At 43.6% G+C, this 7,371-nt stretch overlaps 1 long non-coding RNA gene across 3 annotated transcripts in view; it reads right to left on the bottom strand.

Annotated features, from left to right (window-relative positions):
- Positions 1–635: 635 nt before the first annotated feature.
- The window catches only part of LOC146545410 (uncharacterized), a 155,006-nt gene continuing 148,270 nt past the window's right edge, over positions 636–7,371 (bottom strand). For all 3 annotated transcript variants that reach the window (XR_014885921.1, XR_014885915.1, XR_014885922.1), the window contains one exon: positions 636–7,371. This exon is cut by the window's right edge and continues 24,625 nt beyond it. This is a non-coding gene — a long non-coding RNA (uncharacterized LOC146545410).

Below are 7,371 nucleotides of genomic sequence, written 5' to 3'. Positions count from 1 at the left end.
AGGGTTAGTCCACTGAGACCAGCAGATTTACTTATGTGTAAGCAAAGGGAGAAGTTGGCAAGAATTTTGCCTTGTGGAGCTGAGGCACAGCAGAGATTACTGCTGCCTCCTGCTTTCTCCTGCAGTAGAATAGCATCACACTGAAACAAAACCCAAACATTTGGATATGGCAAGAAAGAAATAGAGAATAAAGGTAATGCCTATAGTGCCAGCAACTCAGTCTGTTAGGAACTGCAGAAGTAATAAACTATCTGCTTAGTGCCGTATGCACTGAGATGTATATAAGATAATGTCTTCTTAGAAAGAGATCAAACATGAACCCATTTGTACAGCTGTGTTTTGCACTGATGCTTCCAGAACTCTGCAACTGTTTTTTCTTAGTTTTGCTTTAGATTGTAAAGACTAATGTCTCACATCAGGTGCTTCTTAGAGGGCCATTCAGTGTGAACAGGACACTTGAGGCATCAGATTGTATCCCATAGGAGTTGCAGGATCAGACCATAGAATATGTTATATGCCCTAATGGACCAGTAGCATTGCATGTTTTGTCTGTTCACATCTATGAAGGAGTGAATCTCTCCACCAAAATTTGGCTCAAATTAGCAATCTTGTCTTAATTTTGTTCTCTGAGACAATTACACTTTGTTTTGTTTATTCTCAGATGGTAGATTAGAGTCAAAATCTCCTGATGTAACAAATACATGGGAGCAAGAAAACATGGAATCAAAGATTAAACATCAAGGATTTCATATTTGCTCTTTTCGGACTTAAGTCCTGAAACAAAAATTGGGTTAACTCTGATCTTCATTCTTTTCATTGCACACACTTCAGAGCAGGAAAACCATGATCCATTCTGATCACCAAACGTCTGCCCTAGAGAATTTCTCTTTTCCCCTTATGCAGCATGTTAAGCTTCCAGCTTTTGCTCTGCCAGACCAGAGGTTGGTGAGTAGTTATGGTAATTTTTGTGGCAGATTCCTGTGGAAGGATTCTCCTACAGTTGCTATTATTTATTGTTTGCTGGCAACATGCTACCATCTCAAAAGAGAGATTTTGTGGAACTTCTCTATCTTCATAATCTGCACATGAATACATATATGTTCTCTCTTCTACATCATTACAGTGAAATCATCATTTCCCCATTACTGTCTTCATTACAGAAACTATGCCTGGATAGAAAGGCATTCCAAAATAGTACATATGATCAAGAAAGTTAGTGTCTATCTTCTGGAATGAGAGCTCTCATGTGGGAGAAAATCTTCAGCTCTTCCTCCTCCAGCTGTGCAAAGCAGCTCCAAGCAGGAGACAGATTTTGTGTAGCCATGGATGACTTCAATCCAGATGCAGCCACTCTGACTATTTCCATTGCTAAGAACAATGGCAGTCCCACTGTGTGCCTTGGAGGAGGTGTAGTGCTCCTAGGACAGTTGGAGAAGAACTTGAGAAGTGGTGGGAAGCTGAACAGCTCTTAGCAGCACAGGCTTCAGCCTGCTGTAATTTCAGAGTACTGTGCTCAAAACCACATGTGCCCCACAGAGAATATCAGTCATTACTCATGACAGAGCTGACTTGATCCTTCTGGACTTTGGAATCACTGGATAAAAGCTCTGGGAGAACTCTCTTTAAACACAAACTACAGTCCAGTATAAGCATGAATAATACAAGCTGCCCATTACCCTCTATTGTTTATTTTGATATTGAAGTACATTTATCTTAGCCTTTCCCTAAACATCCCCAGCAGCCTTCCACTGAAGTAGGAAGAGCAGCACAAGAAATACCACAAATAAAAACGTAATGTTATCTGTTTTCTCAAAAGCAAACTTGGCCTATTTTTAAATAACACCCTCTGTGGCAAATCCCAGGTTTCAATAAAACCTTTTGATAATGAAAATACAAAATCTCAGATATTGATAAGATTCTGCACATTGTTAAGGCCTTTTCATGCTGTGGAAGAATGTAGTAGTGGGATTGAAACTCAGAGCCATTCCCTTCCCTGCCGCTCTTGAAACAAGGGTACGACAGAGAGGTGAAGAGATGTGGGGGGAACTGTAACTTCAGCTGATAAAACAGCTCATGAAGCACTGGTATAGAATGAACAGGAAGGCATCCATAATATTTTCTCTTTGCCTCTCACCATCCTACCCATCTCCAGTCATTTCCAGTTGGACAATAAATGGACATTTGATAGATGGAGAATCTGTCCCTTGAACAGAGTGTTGAATAGGAAACGTTCAACTGCAGAGCACTTTTCAAGCAGTCAGGCTTGATAATTTTATCATTTACTGACCAGGCAGGAACATTTGCAAGCACTCGTTCCCTCTTTTTCAGGCAAAGTCTGAAATTTGAACACAAGGTGATTATTTAAATTGAGGAAATGTAAAGAGAAGAATGGGGAAAATCTTCTGAATTATGAAATTGACTTACCTGCTGAGCAGTCTCAGAATGTAAAGAAGATACTATATTTGAGTCAGTATGTAAAACTGTGGGGACCATGCTGGGGCAAAACAGTCCTGCGTTGACTGGAACAGGACAGTTACACTGTGCACCTTAGCAAATTTTTCTCTCCTGGACACAGTATGTAACAGCTTTGAGGAATAAACATCTTTCTCCTTTGTATGTGAGTTTTATTATGTGCATGCTAAAATGCAGGCTGTTTTACCAGGCCAGATTGCCTTTGCATCTATCTGCATATTTGTTTTCACAACTACGTAGCCTCAGGTACTATAGTACATCAGCAAATGTTTCTGAGCAGCAGATTTATCAGAAAGAAAGGTGAGTATGCAGTCAGTCTGCGGTTTCTTCTCTCTTTGAGGCAGATAGTGCTTGTAACCACTTTCCTGTATTCACAGAGCTGCTGATGACTGTATCTTCTTGGAATTTACCTGCTTATGCTGGCACATAGTGGTAGGCAGAACCACTGCAACTGCCTCTTAGATACCTTCTCTTGGCCTGGCCTGTGTCACTTCAGCTTTTGTTTTCAGGGAAGGAGTGCTCAGTGGTCTGTGTGATCTACCTCCAGATATGCTCACAGCTAATAGCCAAGTCCAAGGTGGGATGCAGTAAGAACAAAGAGAAGATCAGCATTGTATGGAGCTCAGTAAGGCACTAAACAGCACCATATAGCAAATTATGGGTAGCAGACTGGGTGTGGGATGTTTGGCCCTCACCTCTTTACATCAAAGCTCCTATTAAAAACAGCATCCTGAGAATAAGGGAGAGAGATTCAACAGTGTCACCGTGCTGCTTTGAGTGAGGCAGAGACCTCCTAACAAAAGGCAACTCAGGGCAGAAGTGACTGAATTCAGTTTAAATTCCTTTTTAACTGTTGTGTGGCCTCAAAAGTGCATGGCTCCTTGACCTATCCCTCCTTGGGGGGTAATTACAGACTTGGGCAGAAGCAGCAACACTCAAAGGACTTGTGGAAAGGCTGGTTGTGGCCATATGCATCCCAGGTCAGCTCTTAGCTGGGATAAAGCCCCATGAGTAGGAAGGTTTTCACATTTCACAATCTGTAAGCTGTTTTACCCTTTATACTTTCAAGAGAAGGAGTATGTGATACGTAGGAATGTGGATATCCCTGACTACCAGAGATAGCAGCCCCTGGCTGCACTGTACCATCCCTCCACTGTTCAGGCAACACTGCTTGAAGAGCTGTGTGGGAGCCAGGTCTGTGTCTGATTCACTGACAGCTACTCTTGGAGGGCAGAAAATCATTAGTTTTCCGTCAGGTTTGTTCCCCCTTTCAGCTGATCCACGGGATCCCACAGGGTAGTGGTAACTAGGAGGAAGATCCAAAGGAAAGAAGAAGAGGACTACCACTTCAAATAACTTCCCAGCTAAATACTTTTCTACCTTAGCATCTTTGCTATCATTTTCACTCTGAATACTCTGAGTCCAGTATTTGGCTTCCCCTCTCCACACATTATTGCTTGCCCTCTTCCAGCAATCTGCTCTAGGCAGCACACGCACACTCTTCCCTTAGTTTGGATCTTCTGCATCCTCACTGTAGGCTTTATCCTTCCATTGATGATCTTTTTGCAGTTCTTCTCATTCTTTATACAGCAAGTTGCCCCCTGATAGTTGAATATCACTACCACTGACATAATTAGCTGAAGGTATGCTGTCCAAATTTTCTGCTATTATCTATCAAATACAGCTTTTTAGGGTGAGAGAATACTTGATCTTACGGCACCAACATAGAGGACAGCATGAGAAATTAAGCTGAAGAAGTTATTATTATTGAAAGATAAACACTAGTCTCTTGCAAAAAGATAGTGTCTTTGTCTCCATCACTACCTACTGATGATATACACTGCTGACAAGCATAATGGAAAAACTAAGATGTAGCCCTAAACATCACACGGGAACTTTTGTCTGGCCTTTTCATTCTCCAAACAGTTTTAAAAGTCTGTCTCCTTTGAAAATTCAAAGTATAATCCAAAGTCTCATGAAGTCAACAGAAGGGATGCCAATGATTTCAGAGAATCTTGGATCTTGCTTGCACGTCATAGAATCATAGAATCTTTAGAGTTGGAAGGGACCTTGAAAAGTCATGTGTTCCAACTCCCTGTAATGAAGAAGGATATCTACAGCTAGATCAAGTTGCTCAGAGTCTGGTGCAGTCTGCCCTTGAATCTGTCCTGGAACAGGGCTTCCACCACACCTCTGGCAACATGCTCAAGTGCCTTGCCATCTCTTTTTCTGTATATCCAAACTACATCTCCCCTCTTTTAGTTTGAAACCACTTCTCTTTTTTCTACCATCACAGACCCTGCTGAGGAGTCTGTTCCCTTCTTCCCTGTAGCTCCCCTTTAGATATTTAAAAGGTTGCTCTCAGGTCACCTCAGAGCCTTCTCCACACTGAAGAGTCTTGTCTCTCTCAGCCTGTTCTCATAGGATAGGTATTCCATCCCTTGGATCATTTTTGTGGCCCTCCTCTAGACACGCTCCAACAGGTCTGTGTCTCTCCTGTACTGAGGACTCCACATCTGGACACAATTCTTCAGGTGAGGTCTCACCAGCGCAGAGTAGAGGGGCAGGGTCACCTCCCTCAACCTACTGACCACACTTCTCTAAATGCAGTTGAGGATACAGTTGGCTTTCTGGGTTGTGAGGGCACATTGCTAGCTCATGTCAAGCTTGCACCAGTACCCCCAGGTCCTTTTTGGCAGGGCTGTGCTCAATCCTTTCATCCCCCAGCTTATATTGGTAGTGGGGGTTGCCTTGACCCAGGTGCACAACCTTGCACTTGGCTTTGTGGAACCTCATGAAGTTCTCCTGGACCCACTGCTTGAGCCTGTCTAGGTCCCTCTGGATGGCATCCTGTCCCTCTGGTATGTCAAATACATCCTACAGCTTAGTGTCATCTGCAGGCTTTCTGACGATGCACCCAATCTCACTGTCAATGTCACTGAAAAAAAATATTAAAGAGTATCAACCCCAGCACTGAACCCTGAGGGACGCCACTCTATCCAGACACTCATCCATTGACCACCACTCTCTGGGTTTGATCCTGCAGCAAGTTCCTTATCTGTCGAACAGTCCATCCATCAAATCCATTATCTTTCCAGTTTGGAGATAGAGGTGTTATGGGATGCCATGACAAAGGTCTTACTGAATTCCAAATAGATGACATCAGTGGTTCTTTCCTTCTCCACTGATGCAGTTACATGAGAACAGAAGGCCACTAGGTTGGTCAAGTAGGACTTGCCTTTTTGCGAAGACAAGCTGGTTCTTCTGTATCACCTCCCTGCCTTCCATGTGCTTTAGCATAGCTTCCAGAAGGATCAGTTCCATAATCTTTCCCAGCATGCAGGTGATATTGATAGGCTGGTAGTTCTCATCTTTTTTACCCTTTTTAAAAATGGGTATGATTTTGCCTTTTTTCCAGTCACTAGGACTTCACGTGACTGCCATGACTTTTCAGATATCATTGAGAGTGGCTTGGCGACTACATCAGCTAATTCCCTCAGCACTCTGAGATGCATCTCATCAGGACCCATGTGGATATTCATGTTCCTTGGGTGATTACAAACCTGATCTTCACTCACAGCATTGCTTCCCTAGTCCCCTCCTTCTAAACCATTAATTCGAGGGCTGAGTGATGAGCAGTTATCAGAGAAGACCAAGGCAAAAAAGTTGTTGAGTATCTCAGCCTTCTTCGTGTCCATTGTTATCAACCTCCCTTTGTCACTCACTAAGGGGGAACACCCCTTGGACTTTCCTTTTCAGGTTGAATTACCTGTAGAAGCCTTTCTTGTTCTCTTTGGCACCCCTTGCCAAGTTCAGTTCAAGCTGGGCTTTGGCTTTCCTGACCCCATCTCTACACAGCCTAGCAGCTTCCTTATATTCTTCTCATGGTAGCTGTCTCTGATTCTACTGTGTGTGCATTTCCTTCTTGCTATCCAGTTTGACCAGCAGGTCCCGGTTCAGCCATGCTGGTCTCTTCCTTTCCAGATTTGCTGCACCTGGGGATAGAGTTCTTGTGCCCTGAGGAAAGCCTCCTTAAATATCTGCCAGCTCTGCTCTGCACCCCTGCCCATGAGGACAGTTTTCCAGGGGACTTTGTTGACTAACTCCCTGAAGTTAGCTTTCCTAAAATTTAGCATCCCAATTTTACTCTTTGACTGTCTGATATCCCTCAGGAGCATATGAACTCCACCATACCATGGTCACAACAGCCCAGGCAGCCTCCCATCCAAGTGTCATCAATCATTTTATTTGCACTGGTGAGCAACACATGTCCTGTATTGCATCTCTCCTGATGGGGCCATCTATTAATTGGCTAAAGAAGTTATCCTCAATGTATTTCAGAAGCTTACTGGATCACCTGCATCTTGGTGTGTTACTTTTCCAGATGTATGGGTGGTTGAAGCCCCCCAGAAGGACGAATGTTTGTGATCGCAACACCTCCCTTAGCTGGAGTTAAAAGACTTCATTGACCAGCTCTGCTTGATCACAAGGCCTGTAGTAGACACTGACCACAATGCTCCCTTTGCTACCTCGATCTCTAACTGTCACCCATAGGCTTTCAACTTCCTCATGATGGCTTTCTAGGGAAAGCTCTTCACATTCTATTCCTCTCCTGATGTAGACAGCCTCCTCATGCAGACCCCCTCCTCTCCTTCCTTGTTTGTTCCTTCCAAACAGCGTGTGGCTATCAATAGGTTTTCTGGTAGCACAGCGGCTTCCAGCTCCTCCTGTTTGTTTTCCAAGCTGCATGCATTTGTGTAGAGGCACTTCAGATGGGCAGCAGGCCTTGTCACCTTCTTAGAGGTTTGTTTTAAGCATTCATTCTTTTTAAGTATTCCTCTTGAGTTTCCTCATTGCCTTCTCCTATTGCCCCAGCGGTACCTGACTCATCATCATAGA

The sequence above is a fragment of the Meleagris gallopavo genome, chromosome 1, assembly GCF_905368555.1.
Source record: "Meleagris gallopavo chromosome 1, MGAL_WU_HG_1.1, whole genome shotgun sequence".
Lineage (NCBI taxonomy): Eukaryota > Metazoa > Chordata > Aves > Galliformes > Phasianidae > Meleagris > Meleagris gallopavo.
This window is presented reverse-complemented; position numbering and strand designations above follow the sequence as displayed.